Source organism: Bombus vosnesenskii, unplaced genomic scaffold (assembly GCF_011952255.1).
Source record: "Bombus vosnesenskii isolate JDL3184/JDL3185 unplaced genomic scaffold, Bvos_JDL3184-5_v1.1 scf7180000013316, whole genome shotgun sequence".
NCBI lineage: Eukaryota > Metazoa > Arthropoda > Insecta > Hymenoptera > Apidae > Bombus > Bombus vosnesenskii.
In genome coordinates this window covers 1,249,008-1,276,118 of record NW_022882962.1, presented here as the reverse complement: position 1 = coordinate 1,276,118, position 27,111 = coordinate 1,249,008, and the positions used below count along the sequence as shown (strand labels likewise).

The 27,111-nt window shown below is 39.4% G+C and overlaps 1 protein-coding gene across 2 annotated transcripts in view; it reads right to left on the bottom strand.

The window, feature by feature from the left end:
* Nucleotides 1-27,111, bottom strand: part of LOC117235479 (heparan sulfate glucosamine 3-O-sulfotransferase 5) — a 150,167-nt gene that overhangs the window by 70,673 nt on the left and 52,383 nt on the right. The window contains exons 3-4 of one of the 2 annotated variants that reach the window (XM_033497533.1): nt 25,076-25,087; nt 5,014-5,100 (exon numbers count right to left, since the gene is read on the bottom strand). The gene's annotated coding sequence lies outside the window, so the exon portion shown is untranslated. The remainder of the gene's footprint in view (nt 1-5,013; nt 5,101-25,075; nt 25,088-27,111) is intronic. The other variant, XM_033497532.1, reaches the window with a different exon arrangement.

Here is a 27,111-nt window from a genome sequence, read left to right as displayed (position 1 = left end):
GTCAAAGTATTAAACTTTCTTTCGTCCGCTGTTGCATTTGTATTGAGTTGGCAACTAAGTGATTGCGGATTTTATCATTAGGTGATATTGACAAATTCCGCAATTACTTAGTTGCCAACCCAATGTATCGTCGCTAGTAAGAATTTGCAAATTAAGATCGTAACCGAAAATATCGATCTTTCGAATATGGCAATCGAAGACGTAAAAGAGTTGCGTATTTCCAGGGCTCATTGTACACGTCGAAGTGAAATCGAAGACGACACGACCAATCGGAAATTCGTCATCGTGAAAATGCTAGCCAAGAGCGGATCTTCGAAAATCAATCTTATCTGGTTCTTTCGTTAAACCCGTCCCACTGAGGCTGAGTCGATAGACGACGACTCGTAGGTAGAAAGTTGGGAAAAAACGAAAGCAAGAAGATGTACGACGACGGTCATTATCAGCAGCCGAGTCGTTCCAATTCGAGGCTGCTCCTTGCCAACCAATGTTTCGTGGAGAAGTTCGGGCTGGCTGACTGTCTAGCTATTCTCGTTTCTCCTGTCTTTCGGGAATTCATCGCGAATCGTAGGAAAGGAAAAAGCGAGAGAGCAAAGAGAGAGCAACTGTGGAGGACGAGAAAGAAAGGGTGTTCTTGAAACCAAGTTAATTCCTCTGCGAAGCGTGATTGGCCTGGATACGAGCCACCATCTAAATGTCACGTTTCTATCGGCTACAATTCCACGACAAGAATTACCAAACATCGGCCACTGGCCATCGTCGGGAATAATGACCCAATTTCGAATATTTCGATCGTTTTCGACGAATAGGCCGAGCCAACCAGCTGCACAAACGCGAAAACAATCCACTTTTACGGACCATAATATCTTTAGGATATAAGATTATCCCGAGTTTACGATACGGACAGCGTACTATTTTCGAGAAGTTGGAATTTTTCCACATTGCACGTTACAAAGTTTACAACTCGGACCACGTCGACAAATTAATTAGTTTTTTAAGCGCTCGATGGGTCCGTTCGATAAACTTCACTACGACTTGATACGCACGTAACGCACCGTTGCGAGATGCTCACAACGTTTCGACAGTCGCATAATTGGAGAGACACAGATTCCTACCTCGTAGAAAACGTTGACGAAAGCACACCCCCTAGACTGACACCTAGAACGTAAGCGCCAGACGCTCAGAGAACGAGACACGCTTCGAAATAAACATTCGACAAAATCACGATCACGTTAGAACTCGTTAATCGACCCTCTCTTGCGCGTTGATATCGTTCAAAGTTCGCAAACTCACCGAACAGTTAGAAATTGATCATCGACCGAAGAAGAGATCGCGACATAATGCGAATGTCTGTAGGATGGGACGGTTAAAGATGCAGAACACGTCGCGATAAACACGGAGCTATTCTACTTTGAGCCTAACTCCTCCATCGATTTGCCTTCGTCGTCGTATCCTTGCATCTAAGTTGGGATCGTCGGAAACCAATCCAACTACTCTCAATGATATATTCATAGTAACTGATTTGCAGTCTACTCGTAGAATACTTTTCACTGTCGAGTGGATCTGTTTTTTTTTTTTTTTTTTATCGTTGTATATTAGGTCGTCGGAAAAGTTTCTTTCGTTTCATAAGGAAATAACGGATGCGCAACATTTCCCGTTTTATATTATTTTATCGAATTACGTATGATCCATTTTACTCTATCAAACTAAAGATCGCAACGTTCGACAGATTAGGTTTCATGTTTGTATAAAAGTGCGTTTTTGGTGTAAAAGACGTGTCTGTAAAAGAAAGACACTTTCCGGACAACCTAATACTTACAGTCGGACTCGATAAGCGCAAGCGAATTCAACTAGTCGGCAAAAGTATCGTTTAAACGGACTATCGTTTAAAAGTATCGTTTAAGGTAGGTGGACTACAATTTAAAATTGTACCGTGATCAACGAATATGTGATAAGTAAAACGGTCTGTGAAGTAACAGTTTAATTTCTAATGACAAAGGGAATGTTTAATAGAACCTTTCGTTTCTGGAAATTTCACGATCGCGTTGACATTTTTAAATTGCTTTCGTTATTCCGGAGCACCGAAGGCGTAATGGAGTTGTACCGCTGAAAAGAAAAAGGTGACAAACACGTATTTCAAAAATGATTCAAACTGTAATTATCCACTTCAACTTCTCTGTTTAACGTAGAAAGGGTATTACGAACGTCAAAATAGTATAATTACTCGAGCAACTCGACGATTCAAGTTAAATAATATTTTTTACTGAAAGAAGCAAGCGAAACTTTCGAGAGGAGATAAAAAGCACGATATTAATAATAGAAATGTAATACGCGTCGTTATGATGGCGATATGAACCAGGGAGAAACACGAAATTGTATGAGAATTCATTACGTTTAAGTACATACTTTGCCCTTTATTACTTTCACTTCTTCGTGTCGCTGTGTTTTGAAATGTAATCAGCTTACGCCAGTGAAATGTAATTACCATTGCGGTTCAGCGTTGTAATTACAATTTTGATTATAATTTTAACATTTCCATTGAATGTGTGTTATTGTGCCGATCTCATTTTCACGTAAACAGTTTTACCGATGTAACTGTTTTTAAGAGTATCCCACTTCCTTTATTTTTCTGCTTTAAGAACGTTAATTGATAATCTTATCCGACCCATCTTGAATTACATAAACAAACTGATATTACGTCGTATAACAATCTATTTCAGGAAACGTTTTAACAAATAGGGAATTAGATCTGCATAGTTAGACGAATATTTAAATACGCGGTTAACGTCGGAAATTATTAAACTAGAGTGTCCGATATTTTTACATTTGAAAGGAAATTGAAAGAGGATAAAGCACGAAAGAAGCGTTCTTAAGGGCACGTTTCTTTTTTTGTCATTTCTGTTCACCGAGCCGCTCATTACTTTGAAAATGACGGAACGATTCTTATAGTTCAAGGATGTAGATCCAATCAAGTAACTTTAATTAATTTAGAAGAAATATTTTTCAAGTTTGGCATTATCCAGATAGCTCGTGACAGTTTTATACCAATCGATCAAGGCCGTCTCTTTAACCTACTAAATTATAGAGAAGATCTAAATCGTCGTGATATCATTTATCTGTTTAAAATATGTTTGCAAATGTTTAATGAATCATTCTAGATACTAATTTGCGATTTATAATCGCTATTAAACGTTTCCTTCGTTATATTGTCTGCCAATATTAATGTGAAAATTACAATGAAATAGATGCAATCAGGGACACTTTAACACTTTATTTCTTACATACTGCAGTGCATAAATTATTTAATAAAGAATTGAAATTAACATCCAAATTTTTGTAACCGAGTCGTATTCAGCGCAATTTCATCGATACGTGTTGCCAAACTTTCCACTGTCCAATTATTCTTGTCCCCGATGGTATACGTAATCGATAAAATAATTCTCCACTAAATGTCCTTCGGACGTTTATCGATCTATAAAGAGTACGCACGAGGATACCGTGCGATTTGTCAGTAAAAATATCCAGAAGTTGTTAAACAGCGTGGAAAAGATCACTGAATACCATCGCCAGATTCCGGAACTGATGTAATATTCAGTAGGTTGCGCGTTGAATGTACGATTCCCGTAATTTCTCCCGCGATTTCATACAATTACCGTCCGCAACGGAAGCGTTAGTCCACAAAAGTATCACGAAGAAGATTGCTACGTCACTAGGGGATTTGAATCGATTGTTTCGGCTTAGTACGTACTTCTAGTGGACGAGCTCGCTAGAAAACCAACAGTTTCATAGACGTGATTTCTTTCTGACACATAATCTAAGAAAAGAACGGCAACGTCTTTTCTTTTTCTCCGGCTGTAAGGATATTTCTCCATTTTAATATCACAGTGTAAGAAAGGGTACGGACCGCTGGGAAAATAAGTACGTGCTATCGGTACAAATACGAAACCGCCGAACGTTTCCAAGGCAAGTTGCAATTTTTCAAAAGGAGAATTCTTTTTACGAGACGAAAATATTAAGAGATTACGTCGATTTTTGTCTACCTTTCGTCCTACGGAGTCGATATTTATTTCCAATACGTATACACTCGTTGTATTTACTAAAATTAACGAACCGATCCATCTCTTTAACTCTATACGGATAACTAACCACTAAACTCTCTACAATTTATCACACGAATCAAACAAGGATGTACGAGAACTATGTTCGGAAAGTTTTAGTAGCTTGTTAACCATTCACTTTCACAGGCTACTTATGACTTAATGAACGGTATTTAACTACTGCAACGTGGTATTTGTACAGTAGATATGAAGAGAAATAAATACGACTTCCTCAATTTCTCACGGGGCAAACTTTAATTACGCTATTTTATAATTTCGGTCGTTTACGGCTTCAATTGATTTAATAGGAAATTCACTTTCGTTTAATAGAATCGTCTAACGCGGCCGTTCTATTATTCGAACAGCGTGTTTCCTACTAAAATTCTACATACGACGCGCAGAGATTGTGAACTTTTACGCAATTTCATATTTTTATGGACAGAATTAAAAAATGGATCTATATATTCTTGCGTCTTTAAATTCATTGCAAGTGCAGAAAAATCCGCAATCTATCGATAAATATAGAACGTTGATTTTTTTCTATTGAACGAGACGTATTCAGAATGCTTCGGTAAAATTACAGGGAATGCCAGATAATATTGCGATAAAGCTACCATAATACGATTCAAACTCGATAAAAGTTGTAACGATCGAGTACATTCATCGAACAAAATTATTCTGCAAAACATTTTAAATATGTGTTGATGGAGTTGGTGATTAAGTTCCTACGATCCATCGAACGATTTCCGACGAACTATTAATCGAACTTCGGTTTATACGTTATATCTTTTGTTTTATTTCTTTTTTTTTTTTTTTTTTTTTTTTACTTTTAATCGCTCGCCCAGTTCAATTTCTGCCTCGTATTATATTTGTAATCGGTGAAGAAAGAAATTGAACGATCGATAAATAATAAACTCACCCTCTCTCGGTGCACTGAATACCTGCAGTCCTCGCATTAAGGCCGGCTAGTCAAGGTCCATGCAAGCTGATTTTTATACCCAGAAATCTGTAATCACGCACAGAAACAAACTGATTAGCCTTGCGCCGCAGTGAACTTTTCGTGACGAATATTTCACTTCTTCGTTAACATTCAAGTCACGACAAATGATAGCACAGACTATCCTTTGTCCATAAATTAGATTATACAGCGCGCCCTGCGAGAGCTCTATCACCTATACAAATATTTCTTTAATTTCTACCGATATGACAAATATTGGATACATTCACTGCGCATTTATCGTGGAGAACGAAACTATTTGAACTCTTTATGAATAAAATTCAAAATTTTATTGACACTATAGCGACTGTCGGTAAATTATATTGATAAAATTTTTAACGATTTTGATATATTTTGTAGAGATCGCAAAAATAAAAACAAGCAACCATCCATAATATCGTTGAATGTCAGTATTCAATTGGAGTATGCTTCAATATCTTTAACAGTTATTATATAAAGCAATTATTCATACTATATATTGGTTCTTTACTTAAATACAAGTTTGGAATAAATATCTTGTAACTTCTGTATATATATATATATATATATATATATATATATATATATATATATATATATATATATATATATATATATATATATATTGTCAGATTGTGGTCGAATTTTGTCATAATAGCAGTCACATAAGTGTTTTATGTAATACGCACGATATACACGTAAAGGTTTACTATGGTAAGCGTACGAATCCCTTCGTAAACAACTGTATATGCGTCCCGAATTGTTTATTTACCTAAAGATATTCGTATTCGTATTCCTCGATACTATCGTTAAACACGATTATCTCGATATGTAAGCCATTGTCTAGGAAAATAATGACAGTCGAACGCGTAACAATAACGATGTTATAACAATACAAAAATGAGCTTACTCACTTGAAAATTAACAATTCCTGTGAAAAAACAGCTTTGGAAAACGCGTCGTAACGTTTACAAAAACGTTCATAGAACCAGCCACTTTTCATTGCACGATAATTCAAGACACTGTACGGTTTCTTAAGGAATTCCACCATGTTCCGACGCTCACTGTTATTATTGATATACTGGTAGAAAATGAAGCGAAAACACGATATATTTTGATGATTATTAATGACATTTCGACAGACACAACACTTAGGTTATTCAATGTGGAAACGCGCCACGCATTGTTACAAGGAAGAATGCAATATTTTACCGCACGAGGCGCTGCGAACCGACGCGCTCACGAACGGCGCGAAAATCAAAGTGTCATCTCCACTATGTGCGTTGTTATCTAAAGTGGACCAAATTTGAAACGTTTACTAATAAAGAAAGATGATTAGATGACATATTTGTGGTTCGTTGGAATTAATTTTCAGGTCTGCCCTGACAAAGCGAAACGAAACGTTAGAACAAAGCGAAGCGTATTGCGTAATAAAAATCCGATTGAATCATAAATATAATCCCGTTCAATAGTCTCAGGACTCCATTTCTAGACCTTTATTTTCTATGTCTTCTACTTTTAATGAAACTTTACCATTTGATGTAGACTGTAAACTTTAAATTGCACGCATGTTTTAAAAAATCGCTAATATATTAGTAAGCTATACTTTCTTTCTCATATAAATATCATTTCTTTATATTGCTATTCTGTTTTTATTTGCTGTTAAATGTTTCATGATCGCTCGATTGAAAATCGAAACAGCAGATCGATACACGCGTGTCGATGGAACCCACAAATAGACCTTCGATGCTATTCTCCCGAAACCAGGCATTCTCAACCAAATTCGCCACTTTGTATTCAAAAACATAAAATAACTTTAACATTCTTCTTTTTATTACAAATTCTCTTTGTACTTTGGTATTCAACATATCACAAAGGTTTGCACTGTGTACCTTTTAGATTTTGAATCAACTTGCATAAAAATGGGACAACACGCTCTGCTCACTCAGCGACGAGACACACAACAACAACATACATACAACCGACGGGAGTTTATGACGAGCGCGTTACAGTGAAAGCGGAAAAGAAACTCGATGAGAAAGAGAGCAAATCTAAAAGAAGAATCGCGCGAGATTTTTCTCCATCTGCATCGGGTATCGCCATAAACGTTCTTAATATTACAACAGAAGAGAAAAGTCCAACGAGAAAGAGTGGTTCTGACGATGTTACGGGAACGTTTAACGTGGAAGAGATTAACCTCGTAAACCTCCGCAAACGGCGTTCCTTTTTATTAAACCGACAGACTTTTCGGCTACATGAATTGTCAAACGAACGTTTCATTGTATTTGTCTGTGAAACGTGAACTTGTTGGTCCACGAAAATCGACTTGGCTTTTACCGTCGCGTTATTAAATTATATTTTACCGACGAACATCGTAAAAGATCTTAGATTGTAAGCTTTCGCTTATAAGTAAAGTATTATTAGATGACGTATATGTGATTCTTCGGGTTTCAATCTTGTTAACATGTAACCCGAAGAAGAAACATTTTCCTATAAGGAAATGGACAGTTTCACGGTAAAAATATTCACGAAGCGCAACGTACTATTAAAAACACGATCTAGACGTAAAGAATCATAAATACGTCTTTGTAAACTATTCAGCTTGGCCTTATAATGTGCTTTAAGGTAAAACAGGCAACATCATAATCTAAACAGTATGTACATACGTTTGATGTTACGCGTCGTGTTGCGAAAGAGCATATGTCAAATACCTGATATACACTGTATAATACCCGTATAACTCGACGCCAAGCCATCAGTAATTCGAAATATGCGACTCGGTGGTACACTCGAGGAATGCATACACGAATCGGTGATTACGCGCGCAGCGAAGCCAAGTACCTCGAGATATCACAAAGTAAGTAGCTCAAAGTACTTAAACTACAAATCCTGCACTCTTAGACGAACTCTATAAAGTTCGAGTAATACGTTCGAAGACTGCGGAACAGGAGTGATTCTTTAAAAAATTGTAACTTAACGGAACACAGAGGAATTGGAAAACGGATTGGAAAAAAGAAACGAAGATCAAAATGTAATACGTTGCGAAACATAGTCATAGTTTGACTTATTCGATTGTCCGGTCATCTCGTAATTAATTATGATATTTCGCATGATCGAGATCCGGTGATTCTAAGGTAGCAAAGAGTTCGAACGAAGCGAGCAACAATTTTGAAACCGGTTGATTGCCGAATTTTGTCGCAAATCGATCGAAATTCCAGACGATTAACGAGAGGCCACGTTACGAGTAAATTGAACAATGTCGATGCTATTTATCCGCCATCAGGGATTCCCGGTTTCATTAGGTCTGTATTGGCCGTGGCTAAAGTTATACGTTTAACCGCTCTATCTTTCCTGGCGAACGAATGAAACGACCTTAACGAGAAACTTGGATCACGCCATGTCTCGTTTCCTACTCGTGGCTTTCTATTAATTCCACAGGTTTATCTACTTTCTGTTATCCGATTAATTCGCAAGGCAATTACGTGTTTCTCCCCGCGCTATTTAAAAACCATCGATATATTGGATAAAATCTAATAAACTAAATTAATTGTATATCACGTTTGATACAGAGAATGTTCGTGTAACGATCGCTACGATTTCCTAGACACTTGCGATATTGTACTAAAAATAAGAGGAAAAAATTGTTGTTTAAAATAGTATATTTTATTTTTGTATGCGAAGTGGAACGTAAATTTCAAGCGAGTATCAGAGAATTAAAGTACGCGATATACTGTGAATTTGCAAGTTCGCCTAAACCTGCAAGGGAGGGACTGCGTAAAAATGAATAAACAAATAAAATACCAAATCGATGACAGAGTTATCTGAAAAAGAAGTAAGAAGAAAGATCTTTCGTTCTTATTAAAATTTCACCCATTAGACCAAGTAATATCCGTTTCAAACATGTTTACGCGATATTCGATATTTTTACATCTGAAATAGTGTAAAAAACACTCATTCATCGGTGGAACTATCGAAAACCAAACAATTTTCCATAGCAAGTTTCTCGATAACTGATCGATGATAGTAACGCGTAGAACACTTAAAGGTTTTTAATAAAAATGTAGAATGTTGCTGCTACGAAACAGCAACAGAATTTTTGTACATTTGACAATATCCTGCTACCGAGTTGTATTTCACTTGTACGATGTCTATGAAAGCGTCATCGAACCGGTAACCTACATCGCGCAATTTACAATTTCAACGCAAATAAACCGTAACCGAAAGCGATTACGTATTCGTATTTTACGTGTTAGTAAAACGTCTATGTACTTATACCGCAGCAATCATTAGTAACACGAGAATACGATGCAGATTTTTAATTTCGGACGAGTTCTGGGACACGTAGCTTCGCTATGTGATTATTTAAAATTGCACGCTTCAGAAAAAGCACGAGGCTAACACGGATCATGCTTTATGAAAAATACTCATGTAATACTACATTTTATGCAAGCTATATTTTACAAGATTTTCAGCTGTTATTCAGCAACAGCTATGGCGGTACATCGTGCAGTAAGCTAATCCGTAAAATATGTTGCTCGTTACTTCGTAATGCATAAATTACAATTTCCACAGAAGCATTGATTACTGTTATTATCCAAAGTTTCAGATTGTATAATTTAAGTTGTAACTCAATTAGTAGACATGATTTTAATATCGTTCGACTTCAAAATGAGATAACAGCTAATCGCGTTAAATATCGAAGTACGATTATATTAGGTTGTTGCATAATAAACGTCGATTTTCGACGAGACCTTGTTTCCAGCTAATTTCCCGGCAGAATAGAAAGCGATGTTTGCAACGATCTCCGAAACTGTAGAAAGCTCGGGGCCTTTTTTCGAAAGCAAAGTATCGTACGTCGCGCGTGTGTAAATAAAAATCGACGTCGTACGTCGACCTAAAAGGTTTCTGGAAAATGTACATTTATACGTTCTCTCTTTTCCATCGCAAAAGGGAAAAAGGAAGAAAAAGAAAACCTTGTGTAAAAAAAAAATAGTCCGCGCTCGAAAATAGAAGGAAAAATGTTTCACGCGCAAACGAAATTTTCATGAAACAGAAACTCGTATGTAGCCATCGTACGTATTTCCAAAGCGTGCGTGCCTTTTGACGATCATTCCGAATCAACGTTCAAAGATAGTCAAAGGAGAACTGTCTTTCTTCAAATTTCACTTCGTACGCTAGTCGTCGTTAATTTTCTTTCGAAGCACTCCAAAGCGGCTAAGTATACGCGTAAATTACATTGCCATGTGAAATTATGCGTAAACTGGGTTAGAAATATCTCGTAAGTTGTCATTACATATGCGTTGTACGATAGAAGTCCATTTGTCCAAACTCGGCTTATTCAAACAAATTTTGCTACAGTACCTGCTTTACCGAACATGTTGCTGAGCTCTCGCCATCCAGGCTCACACTGCACCATGCACCAGTTATGCGAACTTGTTTCGTTGTACTCGATGCACAAGAACGTTCACTCTATACATGCTAACTTCTATGAATATTTGCTCAGCTGCCGAAGACGTGTTTACCACGGCGATGTATTAATACGAAACGAATATTTTACTTGAAAACTTGAAGCATTGGCCGTTATACGTGCAAGGAAACAACGATTTCCACTTAACAAAATTGCGGGTAAGCACGAATTTTAATATTTTTGAAGAAAGATCGATGCGTTCGTTTCGATCTTCGTTTAAGAAAGTAATCAGTCGCATGGCGAAATTCAACGTCTGATCGATCTTATGGCATTCTATATCGCGAGAAGCAACACGCACGAACAGATTAATTGAAATCCAGTAATACGAACATCAGCTCTTGTTATCCGAAGGGACAGAGGTGGAAGAGAGAATTAGCGAACTCCTGTTATCCAAGACATCTTGTTATTCGAATAGGTTTGTCCTTCCACGATTTTGGATAAACGGAATCTTACTTTACGATAACTTAGCATAAGAGACGTAATATGTACTTGATATGAGGCAGGCATCGCTGAAGTCTAATCGTAGGGGATCTGTCTTTACGACAAACGGCCATATAGGCCAAAATTCTGATTTCCAGGCACGTCCGATAGTATCCATTGATTCTCTGAATCTACACCCGGACGATATACAACATCGTACGATAACGACAGCCTTGACACAACTTCCATTTCATGTTCGACCTCTTCGAACAAAATTGTCCCCTCTCTATAGGGTGTCTATCATATCCGCACGAAGCTACGTTCCTATCTGCTCTTGAAGTTATATTCCAACTTTGTGACTCTAGCGGAGTTTTCAACAAACTTTTTATGAATTTTTATGAATACGATTAAAGAAACGGAAACTGAAACACAGATTTCTCGCTGATCTACTTTCTATCTACTTTATAAATATTATCGATGCGTAGTTTACTACGTTATATATTTTTTGGCGTATTACGAGCTCTCTCTCTTTCTCTGTGTCTTCTGTCTTTCAATTTCCCATAAATGCATAAAAATCAGTCTACTTATAAGAGATGCTGGTTCGCCCAGTTATATGTCACGCTCTGCGCACAAGGAACTGTCCTGGTTGACGCTGATAAATTCATCGAGCACCCCTTCGCAAGATTAGCATTATTTATACGACGACCCGATACGTATTACAGGCGATCTTGATAGACGTAAACTACACGTCCAGTCCGTGAATAACTCTCTCGATCCCCCTAGTCAAGCAAAGTTCCGATCATTCGGTTTCGCGGTCATTTCACGGGGATACGGCCTAACGTCGTTACCAGGGAAGGTGTCAGAAGCTGTCAGAAGCATTTCGATCGGAACGAAGGTTGAACGTATAACTAGCGCCAAGCTGGCTCTAAAGTAACGCTCAAGGGATGCCGGCAGCTCCTCTAAAGATCCATTGTGGCTGTAGATGCGGAAGATTGGAAAAGGTTGTATGCACAATTTCGTTGAGGAAAGGGGTCAAGGGTGATTAAGGGACCCTCGTGTGTGCTATGAAATCGAGGTCAATGGAATTCACCCCGTCCACCTGTGTCGACGAGAAACTTCCAAGAACACCACTCCTTAGACGCTTAAAAAATCCAACGTCTTCGTCTTTATCTTCTAATATCTCGATCGCGAGTAGCCTCGATTCGCACGGCAACGTCTTTCGTTATTCTTTCAACGTACACACGGGTTGGCTATTGCTCGATTGGTATTAGGCTCGCGATTGCGTCGAGACGATGGCGTTACGTGACGCAACTTGGCGTCTTCGTACGTTTAATTGTTCCGGGAGATTTCCAGGGTGAAATTAAATGTTGCAAGACGATTCTTGTCAGTGAAACACGACAGTTTTCTCTTGTTCCATATTTTCCACTGTTGTGATTTATTTTTGGTTGAGGCACGCGCCTGTTGCGGAACAGAGATTTTAGAGATTCTTATGCTGCAAACTAGAAAGAACTCCGAACTATACGTGATACTACGAAGTATTGGTATAATAAGACAAGGAATTAGACAGGACATGATGCGAGGGAAAATTTTCAAAAACCCGCTACGGAGAGAAGGTTCCGGACTGGTCTTGTTACGACGACAGATTTTTATATATATATATGTAATATCGTAAACTATTATAATTAGTTTATTAATAAGAAATGGATTAAACAGATGTTAATTAAACAGAAAACAATGGTTATTTAACATGAACTAATCGTAACAACGTATTATAATTAAGACAATTAGATCATTAATTAACAATTCTCGTCAACACAGATTTAACTCTCTCTCAACAACGCAATCCGCACTCTCTGGCTTCTCAACTCATACTCCTGTTAATTCGTTTATCGTCCCTCAGCAGCCCCTTGTCTTTTGTCTTAGCCTTGTATCTCTCGTCTTAGCCCTACCACACACATACTCAGCAATCGTTTGTTTATAATTCGCATGACACCCCCCAGGCCCCTCGTCCACGATACTTCATATATATATGTCGGAGATGTAGGTACAACGGGCCTTTCTTTTGGAATTTTGGGAAGATGCCCAATACTTTGGTCTAAACTGTTCACTATAGCTGTTCATTATAGTATTATAACAGTGGGCTTAGGGTCAAGGTGACACAACTGGTCACCGAACGTAGCCACGGTCACAGGATGAACGTTTTACTTAACAGTAGAAGTACCAATATCGAGGGACATACGCTGTATTAACAAACAAGCCCCGAGGCAGGAGCAACGACTGCTCTACGCGGGTCTGCCTAGTAACGGCGCCTGGAATTTTGTTGATAACCCCGATCAAAATATCAAATGACAAGTGTGATCGTGTCAGTCTTTTATTCTTATGAACACCTTGGAGAGTTTACACTTAACGTCTGGCGAGGGAGTCTGAAAGATACCGTGCGTCACAGCTAACGTCACTTTGAGTGTCAAGACATATTCAATTGTACAAAGAGTTATCCCGGTGACCGTGGATTCGTTTGAACCTAAGAACATTGTCTTTGCTTTAAAAGTGTCTAATAAGCACGTTAAATTGTTAAATCAACACTTGTGCATATAATTGTAAATGTAAACCTCTTTGAACAACTACGATGACTTGTCCTAAAGAAGATACGCAACGCGCCCCTAAAACTAACGTCAACCCGACAAACCCGACATATATATATTATTTTTAAAAGGTAGAAATTGCCATCGACATTCGATCAAGGTTTAAATAGCTGACAAAAGGTACGTAACTAGTTAACAAGCGTAACTAACGCAGATACGCGTAAAGTGAAAACGTAAAGACAAGATGGTTAAAGGATACAAGGGTAGCACGATGCGAGAATACGATAAAATACGGAATTACTTACAAATTAACTCAATTAACGCTATTTCGTTATTTAACTCGAATTACTTGCACCTTGGAGCACAACGATTCGTGTGATCTCTTCTAGTACATCGGTTTTCCCATACTAATTTGACTGCCTCGGAAGTTCGAATAAAGAGAGCAAAAGAGAGAGAGAGAGAGAGAGAAGGGGTGATAATAGGTAGACCTTTGATTCTCACCCCAGTGTATGCTTGGTGGATCGAGCGGCCGTCGGTAGCGGTTTGATTTTATTGCCTCGAGCATGTTGTATTGTATACACATACTCGTGTTAATATTCCCAGTTTCGAATGGTAATCTGACAGGTAACGCGTTTGCGTTTTATCGAGTGAATTTAATATCGGCGCCTGTCCACCTGATCGAATTTGAAACGGTGCTAAGAAAATAGAAACGTAACGGATAAGAGATTTTCGAGGTAGGAGCGAGTGAAAAAGGATTGACAATATCAAATCAAATCGATAAACTGACGGACAGTTGCATTAAAGTAATAAATTACCGATTTTATTACCGAGACTATTTTACCTCGGAAAGCTATCTTTCAAAATCGTTGTCTAATTCGCGTAATTAAACGTTGGAAAAGCAAGTATCGAATCTCAATTGGCAAAAACGTATAGACTTTTTCCATATTGTCCATCGAGGTAGGAGATAAAAGCGACGACACGGATACAGCGAACATTTTACATCACGCTAAAAGCCGGTATCTACCGTTCGAAAATTTCGAAACCGTGTTCGATATTGTTTGATCGCGAAAGTGCGCGTTTCCATTTAACAGCCGTTAATATACGATGCAACCTGATATAAAGATAGACATGGAAAATATTTCGGTTTTACGCTTCGTTTGCAGAATTTAGAATTTAAAAGTTTCAGTCTAGCTACATCGATCAACCATTTTTTATTCATTCGGTATTAAAATTTTCTCGCGACCTATGAGTGCTTTTTCAAAAATTTTCTGCTCTCGGTCTCGTGTAAACAATACATTTTTTGCCCCCGTAAAAGCTAGAATTTACAAACAAACCGGCAGGGTATATCAAACATCGCTGTACCTCCTCGTTGTTTTCCCAAAAATGGAAACAAATAATCGGAAATACGTTTCAATGGGAAAAAAGCGCGTGCCTTGGGTGCACGACAGTGCGCGCGTACAGACAGACTACGGTAAACTTTCAACGAGCTTTCAGCCGTAAACACTCGACGTGTTCGGCGATCAAAAATCGACGTTTAACCTGTATATATTATGACATAATTCAACGTGGTTATAGTTCTCGCGATCGAACACGATCGGTCAAGCGAAAATAACTTACTACGTCCTTGTGTACGTTGCTTCGATCGCATCGGAATTAGTAGGTAGCGTCGTGGCAATAATAATTCATTAGCTGTCCTCTTATGAGCCAGCAAAATCGGTCTCGAATCAAGTTCATTCTATTCAGACGTATCTATAAAATTAGCACTCGACGATTTGCATTCGCTGTCGTACAATGCTTAGCCTGTCTGTTCGAATGGCCTATTTCCTTTCCTACAGCCATACACATCATGGCATTTGCACGTCTCTGTACGTTTATACGCGGTTCGATGTATAGAAATCAGGGAAATTCAGCAACTTCCAACTAGTTGCCTTGGCAATTCCCGTAACCTCGATATTTCATTTTTCGATCATGTTGAGACGAGTAGAGCTGTTACGCGTTCGTCTTAATACAGCGAAAAGCACAAGTTCGTAAACTTGGTAAATTGATATCGACGAGATTCAAACTACTATTACGTATTACGAATTATTTTTTTACTCGTTTTCTAAATTTTTTTTCTTCTTTTGTAAAATTTTACCCGTTGACCATTCTTTTTCGTATAAATAGCATTAGCTCTCCGAGTTTACACGTAACTCGATAAATCTGTAGTAGGCATTAATCTAGAACGAAAATATACGCAAATTTATACGGTTGAATATTTTAACAAAAATATTGTGTTGTCAAATTTTGATTACGGTGGAACAGAGAACAACGAAATGTTTGTGCAGAAGCGGAGAATTTTTAAATGTGCCATCCCTTTACCGAAATATCCCTGCATAACGCAAATAGAATTATTGACAGGACGCAGCGACATTCGCTAACAAAAGTCGTTATCTATTTTAACCATCGGAGATATATCAGGTTCCGTGAAATTGAGAATTCAACGTACAACAATCGAAGATACGGTGGATCGTCGCAAGTATTCTATGACAAAGTAATTATTTAACGCGCTAAAACAGTTATCAGCGAGTTGCTCGTTGAAATGTTAAGCCGTCGATCATCTCGTAAAATGCAAACGAAGAAGAACTGCTGCCTTAATTAAAAACCCAGTATTTATCAAGCGACTGGTTTCAAGATGTAACGTAATCTACAGATCTTTCCAATTTCATTTAACGATATATTAGACGCGCGCAAACAATTATCAATCCTATTCTTATCAACTAAGAACACCTATTCCGATGATCTGCATTCTTATTTGTTAATTTAATCGTCGAAAAATACATATTGCTCGTGGACGACGGATCAGGAACCTTATAATTATACGACACACCCGTAAACCTCCAAGTCGATTTAATAAAAAAAGAATCTAAAAGCTTTGGCCAGCGATTCTTCGAACTTGTTCGCGTTTCCGTGAAATCATTAGTTTCGCAAAGGCTTTAAGCAACGTTGGCGTTAATAATCTGCTCTACGAGAAGGTATGGCTAACTTACATAATTTCCAAACGCAGAGCGTCGTCCGCGTCATGCTCTCCTCGAACGAAATATTTCATTTGCAGCCTTTGTCATTCATTAAACGCCAAGCAAATTAAATCATTTTCACCTACACAAAGTCGCTTTGTGCGGACCGTTAGTTCGCCAAGGCCGTAGCCACCTCTCATCAAATTGCTCGACAGTTTCCGCCCCTCTGGCACTCAATCTCCGTAGAAAAACGTTATTCCTTTATACATATATATTTATGTATATATCTAAATATATCGTTGTACCACGAAGCTCCATAAACATTTCGCAAGCATTACAAACCGCCATTCGATCAGAAAGTTAGAAGCAACGGTGCAACCGCACACCAATCACCATCGGCACCCGGCGCAACCCCATTCCTCTCAATCGGCTCTCGATACATTCAATGGGGTTAGGAAATGACGCTGTCGATGGCGGCTTCTCATCGAGTCACCACCTGCGAACCTGTGGCGCGATTAATCGCTTATTATGCCGCCAACGCCGATGAAAAGCGCCCATTCGAGGTGCAACAATAACGAGCGAGCACAATGTTCGCGAGAATATGAATCGAGCGAGACCGACACGGCATTAACGTTTAAAGAACACGGCTGCCTATTATCAACCGTTGACCGCGTAACCCGATATAAATTACGGCGAGAACGTTGTTATCCCGCGCCGACTCTTCTCTCGGTCCCGCAAACAGCACGTTTTACAGCCGGTAAACTGGACTAATTACGGGTATTAATATAAATTTTTGCCAGTAGTTTCGACGAAAACGAAAAAGAGCAGGGAACGAGGGAAACACGTGTGAACACTCTTGCAAACTTTTTACGCGTACGTTACAGGAAATACCTGGAGATCTCGTTACTTTTGTAACGAAATCCAACGGCTATCGCGTAATATCCGTAAAATTTGGTACGGATACCGACAATTTTATTGAACAAGTTGTGTTCATTGTATCGTGGTAAGCCATGATAATGTTTAAGGAGAGAATTTATTAGGTGATTATATATATTTAAAGATATTTATACCGTATGGTAATTTACCGCTAAGAGAATGTTTGCAATAAATTTCTTGCGGATTGTGTCGTACGTTTTTCGATTGCAAAATTCGGAATATTTCAAATTTTACTATTATAATCACGATAATCGTGTCTCGCTAATGTTAACGATATTTCATGCGGTGTAATATATACGTATAATATATTCGTGAAAAAATGCTGTGGCAGGTGCTCGAATACCTTCGCGAGCCACCGTGTAATTGGAATATTCGTTGTTCGGATTTAAATAGACGTCTTGTTATTTAAAGAGGAGCATCGATTGCGCGAAAATCGAGTAGCGTTTGACGCTGAGAAGAAGTGGTGGTATTGTCGGAAAAATAGAAAATTATTAACTGTTTGATAAAATTACGACACATCGGACGTAACCAGAGATCAAACTGGATCCGATACGACGCGCTTTATTTTTGTCGTCGGCCCAACGATCGTATCTAATACGTATCGCTTTCGTGGCTATCGTCTAAGCATCGTTTTACCGCAGTAATATTACATTTTTCACTGGGAACAAATTTATTAGATTTATAAAAATCTTAGCGGTTAACGCGAGGCTACGCGAGCCGACGCTTACTCGGTCAACGTTTCATATTCTTTATAACTCTGCAAGGTAACACCAGCGTTCCATTTAAAAGATTAAAGGCTACTTCCATATTTCAGCGGAAAAGCGAAGTTGCGAAAGGCCCGTTATTGTATTACGCGCGCCTCTTACCTCGCGTACCTCGATACCTCGCGATATACCGCACGAGTTTATACGTCGAATTAAACGAATATAAACGCTAATTTCTACCATACAAATTCTACTTTCGTACGACGATACGCGCTTGTCGTTCGTCCTACGGCTTATTTATTGGAACATCGTGATAGAACGATACGCTCTCGTCTCGTTTCGTGTATCTCATTCGGGAGGCTCGAGGAATTTTCGCATACGCAGCTGACCGTTCTCGTTCCCGGAGAAAATTTCCTTTCATCCTGGGAACGCGTTCGCGCGAATACCTACCTTTCTAAATTTCACGAGCGTATAACACGAAACGTTCCAAATTTAATCTCGACTCCACAATCGACCTCTCCCTTGGTTCTTGCTCGGATGAAAACACAGAGGAGGACCGGCACGAGCGAGACTCGCGGCCAATCGACTGTATACTTTTCCGTACAGTCGCACAGCCACGTTCATCCCCTACCGTTGTCTCTATCTTTCTTCCTTATCCGCGTCTTCTACGGCTACGTTCTAGTCTGTATCTCACCCTTGGGACATCCGCGAGAATCAAGCCTCCCTCGTCATTTCCACGATGTTTCTCCACCGTACCAACGTATCGACAATCCCTCCAGCTTGAATTTGCTTAAAGATTTATCAACCGACCTTTCGCGTCTGCTTCTCAAACCGGTTTTGATAAGGGTGACCGGGTCTGTACGTTGTCCCACACCAACCTAGCCCCCTTCAATTTCGTTCCACGATGGAACGTTCTCAACTTCGCTACCGCTATCGGGAATAATTTTGCGGCTCGAAGGAAACGTCGGTCCTTCCTTTTCACCCTAGCAACATAGGGTAACGAAAGTATCCCATCACTGACGGTCGAAATCCGTGCGTCTCTTTGTTGATAGGCGTCGGATGTTTCCGGCGAGACGTCTACGATTAGATTTTCCGGCAATAGGCGCGCAAGAAACCTCTCGCAGAAACGAGGATCGCGCGCGGATCCAGAAGGGTGACGTCTCTCCGATTTTATAAGCAATTGGCAAGGATTTGAAGCGAGATACGAGCGAATAACTTAACGATAAGGTCATCGGACATTACGAAATTACTCGTACACGGGTTTTCCAGTTTCTTTGTACTCTGCTGTACAGGCGACACGATAAGTGTCCTATTCCTGTTAAATCAGAAGGCATTGACGCGCTATTGCGTTTACATACAGCGTTTACGTATTAATTAATTAGGTGCAGGTATATCGTACTTTCCATCATTTGCCAGTGCTTCCGTGTGACTAGGAAAATTTGAGAATGAAACGTACAACTTGATAAAAGAAGAAACGCTTCGTTGGAAGACAAGAGGATGTGCCAATACTCGTCGTAGCCACTGTATGTCGCCAAGTAGCAGCGCTACTTGCATTCGAGGATCGAGAAGCTGGTTATGGAAATCTACTTTTTCCATGGATACGTAACTTGGAATGAAAAAAAGAGAATTCAACGTAGAAACACATGTTGGAGAAGCAACGTCGATCGCGCTACTCTATTCCCATCGATCAACATCCAGAGGTAAAAAGATAACCCTGTAGCTGTCAAACGTAGCAACCGATGCAAAAAAAATCGCGAAATTTGACAAACGATAACGCGATAAGGCGAAAGCAAATTCGTTCGCAGCGCGAATGATTGATCGCTGCATTAAGCTCGATGACCTACATAGAATTCTTACAAGCGTGATGAATCGAATCTTGAAACTCTCTTGTGTAGAAGAATTTAGCACGAACGCACACGTGTACTCGGTTTTTCAAAACCCGATAACCTATCTCTCGTCGCGATCTTTCACAATTTCTACGCGGTCGCACGTTCGCGTGATTTTAGACGCCGATTTAACGACTTTCGCTACGAAGGGCGTACACATACATCCTCCGACATCCAATACGTATTTGCTGCAAGCGTACGTATGTATACGTTCGCCGTTACATGGAATCGTTTCTATTTCCATTTACATATTATACGTGTCGTGTCATAAATAATTATACCAAGTACTTCGATATTCGCGAACGTATCTTTTTCCTATGAACGAAAATTGCTTCGTACATAAACCTCGTGCACCAAAAATGGGTTAAGGGTTAAAAGGATTAAAAACTTGGGACGGTTTGTCAGGACGTGTCAGATTTGTTAAGTTTCCGAGTCTTTTGTCTCCAACTTAAAAAGCTTCCGAGTTTCCAAGTTATTCGTGTACAGATTTGGAAAGCTTGCGAACTCGGCGAACTTTGGTTAGTTATACAGTCGTTTCGAACATATTGGATCGATGGACAAGTAACCGGTGAGAATCGAAAGATAATTCCTCGATAGCCGACAAGATTTTACGAAATATTTCAACGTAAAGTAATTAACTTCGGCGTACGATCTCGTTAATTGATAACAGTTGTATTTAGTAAGGCGATTTCGAGAACGAGCCTCTATCGTTTCTAAACCGATCGTTTATAATGTCTTCCTCGCTCGGTATGTTTTTCCACTTGTCTCGCGGAACGTACGATATATTCTTTCGTCTGTATTGCTTGCCTGTAAGAGCACGTACATTTTGTTCGATAACATCGTAAAAATAAGTCACGAACATAAAGTACGGAATTACAGAGCTCGACGAATCCGATTCTGTTCGATAAGAAGAAAGGAAGAGGCAAAGCAGCGAGAGAAAAATGTTTTTAACGTAGCATCTAACGATACGAGTTAAATATGTAAATACTAATACGAGTTAAATACGTAAATACTAGAACCAGTTAAATATGTAAAATATTTTAGATTTACACAAAATACCGCGTTCATAAGATTATGCAGAAAGCTCTACTTCGTAAGCTTGTTTTCATCCTCGTATTGTTCCTTCGAGTTTTAACTGCTTTTGTTCGCACATTAGAGGAAATAAACATAAGGCGTTAAAAACGGTGGCCAAGCGAACAAACGGACATCTGAGGTGTTTGCACGATATAAATTATAACGAACGTGAAAAAACATGAAAATACTTTCGAAAATGTTCGTCGAGGGTTCAAACGACTTTGCCAAATATCAACACGCTATAGGGTGACTTCTTTCGTTGATACTAACCCCTTTAATTAAGAAGCTGCAAAACATGTTTTTTAAAATTTCCACGGCATCTAAAAAGACGTGATCCGTCGGAGGAAGTATCTTAATTGAAGCTATTCATCTGATTTAGCGACATAGAGCGCGAACGCTGCCAAGCGCGCCAAGAGTCCCCTTTTTTCTCTTCTTTCGATTTTTATCTCTTTTTTCGTCCGTCTGCCTCTCGTCTTTCTACGTGCTATGAGCTTTTCCGCTTCGGTGCATCTCTTTGAATTACGCTATTACCGTACAAGCATCATCCCCGTGAAATAAAGAGAATCTATTCTACTAGAAACGGTACTGTTCAATTACGGGACACGACAATCAACATGGCAAAAACGTGGCTACTTCAAAAGCAAAAAAGAAAGAAAACGCTTTGCTCGACGCTTTACGAGATCATTTTTCTTCTCAACAAAAAATTCGAAAACCAACATTATTTCTTCGCTGATCTTGGCTTTACAGCACGAACAAAGCGTAATTAAGGCACGTTTTTCTACTTTACATGAACGAGATCGGTTCTAAGACTCAGGTCGACTATCATCAAGCCGCATAACTTGGTTTCTACTCGTTCCAACGATACGCACGAAATTTCTTTAACAAAACGACCGTCGTCTCTTGGTTCTTTGCTCTCGTCACTTGAAAATTATACAGCGATAAAGATGCCAGAGAAAAGCGTACAACGAGAGCTTTAGTGGTTGCAGTAAGTACGTAAGTAGCCGCAATTGCAACGATGCTCGAGACCGCGTGGCAATTCCGCTTTCGAACGGCATACATAAACGCGATTTATTTTCTTCTTTTCTTCTTTTTTCTTTTGCGATTAAAGTAGAAGCTTGTCGATTGTTTGACGAGCAAAATTAATTACAGACAAGCGTGTTAAACCCGGGCACAAAGCCGGTCCTTCTATCAACCACGCTATAGCATGCTGGCAAACATGCGAAAACAATTACCGAGTTGTCGATCTGGGAATTAAATAATTTGCCGGTAGAACCATCGTTGTCGCAAACAAACGCCAGTTTAAACAGAATTCCACGAAATCGTTTACTAAGATCCGCGTGTTTCCTTTTCTTTTTCTCATACTTTTTAATTTCGTTCTTCACGCTACTCCAATTCACCGATGTTCTAGCTCTGCCTTGGCAATTTCTACATCGAACAACGATAATCGCGAGAGTGTTATTCGACGAATTGAAGATTTCGAAACTTTTTCCTACAGGCAAACTTTTTAAACAACGAGTACCATAATTTACACTGAACCCGCGAATGGACGACGCTTAACGAGTACAGAAACGAGCACGATTCGTATGTAAAACATCGGAGAAAGTTGGCAAAATTAATTACTCGTTCGGCTAACACGATACGTAACGTAGCTGACGATGTAAACTGATGGCATAATTAATGAAGATTGATCGAGCGCAAAACGCGAGGTGCAATGCTCGAATGCCGTATATTTGCTACATTGATAAATTGCCCCGTTCTAATTAGTCTTCAGTTTTCGTTAATGAAAATATTAATACGAGTGATTATAAATCGTTATAGCGAAACGGGCTCCGCTTATAACCATTACGCAAACGCCACATCAAGATACTCCTAACACTTTCCATCGTTTGCCTTCGAACTTCGTATCATAATATGAGTAACCTCTACATAGTCGAGTCGTAAACGTGTGCACGTCCTGTCTCTGCGAACGAAATAATTTTATTATACGAAATCCGGCGGCTCTTACCGTTTTAAACGAGACACGTCGCGACCAGGTTTGATAGGAGTGGAAGCTAAAACACAGTGAAATCGACTTTGCAGATGTTTGGACGAGTTAGTTTCATTGCATTTCGTGGATAAAATTATTAGCGAATTATGAGCTTTGTTGGAGTACAACGATATTAATCGCATACAGATGAGGTGATTGATCGAACGGATTCTTCCCTTCGTTGCCCAGCGATATTCCCATTAGCGTGCGTTCGTGAGATGTACCACGGCGGCTAGCGCGTGCATGCTCTTTCGAGAATTCGGCGGAAGAAGCGTAAGGATATGGATGGAACATTGGGCACGTCGAGAAGCTACTAGAAGGTTCCGTGGCACATGTGACGCCACACAGACATCTACACAGGTCACGCTCGTTACTGCATAGAGAGTGGGGTTCAAAACCTTTTCGAGGGCCATGGGTCACTGAGTCAGTCAGTCTGAGAATAACTAGCCAACTGTCTACATTCCACAACACACTTATATTTCCTGTAATAATTGTTTAATAAATATCACATAATATTATTTCAACACGAACATTGCGTCTTCCACAGATTATTAATCTTAATTTCGAGATTAAATTTTAACAAGCTTCATTGTCTCTCCAGTTTCGTAGCTCTTCTTCATTAGGTGGTATTGACAAAATCCGCGATCACTTAGTTGCCAACCCAATACATTCCTTTTCTCTTTTTCTACTATCTCTGATGGGCTCGATCGATGGTTATCATTGGATACGTTTTCTTCGAGTTAAGCTGCGGATTTGCATGTATTTACAGGAAACTCGAAAGTGGAAAATTGAACATACGTAATGTGGAAAAATAGATGAAATACGCAAGGTACAACGTTATCTGTAATGCTTGATAGATAAGACAATTATCCAGTAAGATTCTACTTTCTTAATCATCTTCTCAAAGGTATGAATTTGCGTAGCGATCACTTCGAGTATAATGTTAAATAGAACGACTCGGAACGTCTTCTCTCGGAACAAACAATTAAACAAATTAGAACGTGTTCTTCTTACTTTGTATTAAAGTTTCATTTTCAGCCGATAATTGGCAACAGTCGAGCTTCGACACTCCAAAGTTCTTCTCATACTCGTTCCCTTCGAGCGTACGTTCTTCAAAGACTCTGTATTTTGCCACATCTTACCAACGCTTATATCCGATCCTATTTACGTTGTAGTTTACAGTAAACCAACGAGTTTCTATTTACACGCCAAACTAACGACACTCGACCCCTTAAATTCCACGTTTCTGACGCGCATGCGATAAAATCAACTCTCGCCATCGTTAAACAAATTCATAGGTTTTGTCTCGTCGACGAACGATGCTGTCGACCCGTAGTGATCCAACTTCCCTGGAAACAACGTACGAATATGCTGCCCCGTGTAATTTTCACCCGAAAACGCTCATTTTCTTACGACTTTGAATTTATTAGAATTTCGTTACCGTAATCGGTTGATTCATGCCGACTGGATAAACGTGTTCGCGTTATTCCGCCGAAGAGAAACCAAACGGAATACCCTTCCAAGGACTCGAAGGAGAAACAGGAAGAACATTACAGAAAGGAAGATAATACCGAGATTCAAACTCCGCAGACATTTGCGAAGCTTGTTCGTAAAAAGAACAGATAGAGAATCGCGTTTGATTCCGAGATCGTAGCCCGTAGAATGGAAATACCAAGTTCCATTGATCACTGATAAGAAGTGTAAATGAAAGAAAGAAATCAGTGTTATTTGAGTTGAGCGTTTGGCATGATATAGGAAGGCGAAAAATTTCAGAAATGAAAGGAAAATTCGTCTGGCCAAGTTGGTTCTGCAATGTTATTTTCGATATTTACAATATCAAGTTCCATGCGATTTCTTCCATAGTCGAATCTAGTTGTAGGTTCGATTCAAAGTTTACCGTGCGTGTTCCTGCTTTACCTTGTCATCCGGCTGAAACAAACGAGCGAAGCGTGCCTGTGAAAAAAAGATGGTAATTACATTTCGGAAGTTCGTAAAGCCCCATTAGCATTTGTTTACGTTTAAAATTTCAAATACTCGTATCACTCGCTAAGCAAGTAGTTTTAATTGCGTTCGCTACGGCGTTTCCTTTTCTAAACTCGCGTAACGTCGTAAACAGGATTCATTTACGTTACAACTTCCTTTGATAAAGCGTATCCTCCAACACGCGTTAAAAGTTGAAAAATCTACACCGTTATTTTACACGCTAAAATATGAAATTACTTTTATGTAGATGGCTGCATAAATCTTTTCGTTCAAACGTACAGTTTCTTTGAATTATCGACTACGCGATTTATCGATTCACTGGCAATTTGACACAGGCGTTATTATAAATATTCAAAATCAAATAGCTTTCGTTAAATACATAAATACGTTCAACCGACTTGTAACTGAATCGCACATACAGATTAGCCATTCTACGATGCCACTTTGCCAGAAGTTTACATTGAAACGGCATACGCGAAGCAGTTGCCACGATACCACGAGTTGAAGTTGAAGTTAATTGCATTTCAGCCGTGTAACCGATAGCACGCACGGTGCACACGACTCTTGCGCTAATTTATTACGGAATTTATACTCTTCGTTATTTCCCGATTAGTTATATCCTCGGAATAAAAGATTTAAATTGTCGTTATAATTATTTGTTGTACGTTTCAATGAAAAATCGCGTCAGAAATAAAATAGCTACGAAAAGTATTTGTACCTTACATTTTTCATTACGTCTCGCGTTTCGTATTCGCGGCATTAAATTTCCTTGTCGTACGAAAGTATGAAAGCACGGAACACGATATACTTGGACTCGATTAATCGATACATCAACGCTATAATAAATACAACGGCGTACGAATCTTTTTGTAACGACTGTATGTACGTACACGTATAAAATACGAGAAAACCTTTAGAAAGCAACTCGATCTGAAACCGTCGGCGCGAAACGACGAACGAACAGCTATCGCGAAAATCCAAGGATCCTGGAATCCGCGTTATAAATCTTATCTATCCGATGCATCTTAACAGCCTACTAAAAATGCGATTTCATAGCACACGTACAAGACATAGACCCCGTTCGTCAACTCGATAACGGCGAGCGCCGTTGAGTCGACGCGTGTATCGAGTATATTCATTCATCGATTCTATCGCGTCCCGATAGAACGAAACACGAGCCAACGATTTATTCCTCTCGGGTTGCAGCGGCTGCAGTAGCAGCGACGTCGTATCTGTGTGCAACGAAATAGCGAACGAACAAAGAGGCAACGTAGTCACGTTGGCTGCTCTGTAATTTTTCCCGAGGGAGGACAACGCGAAATCGCGATAAATAGGAGAGAAAGAATTTTAAGGGAAAGTCCGTGAACGACGAAAAGAGAGTCTCGCGAACGAAGCCGCGACTCTCCTCTGCTATCATGACGAGAGCTTCTTGAAAAGTGCCGCCTACGGCAGTCCTTCGCACGATGAGAGATATCGTGTCGTATTTTACCTACCAATCCTACCAGTCCCTGACGTTTCACTGTTGCAATTTCTCTTTTTTACGGACCGACGGCGCCTGCCCTCGAGCCGTGTACGAGCTGTATCTCCGCAGACGCACGATCTTCGTATCTTCCGTCCATGACATTCTCAACGGGACTCGATCGTCGAATCTCAATCGTCAAATTCTTACACGTGTTTGCTTTGCATTAGAATATTGTTTACACCCTTCCCTCTTCGTTTCTCCACTCGGAGTCTCTTATAATATTAAAATACGGAAGCGGAATAAACGTTTAACGTCGACAGTGATTTCTTTTATTCGACGTAATCGACAGGGACGAGCGGACTAAACACACGGGTCTTGAAATAAATTGGCAAGCGACCTTGCTCGAAACTTCGACGGTAATGTAAGTTCTTCGGTTAATTCGATCGACCCTGCATTCGGTTCGTGCAATATCACGTAATAGCGTTTGCCAACATGGTCGGAATAGGAA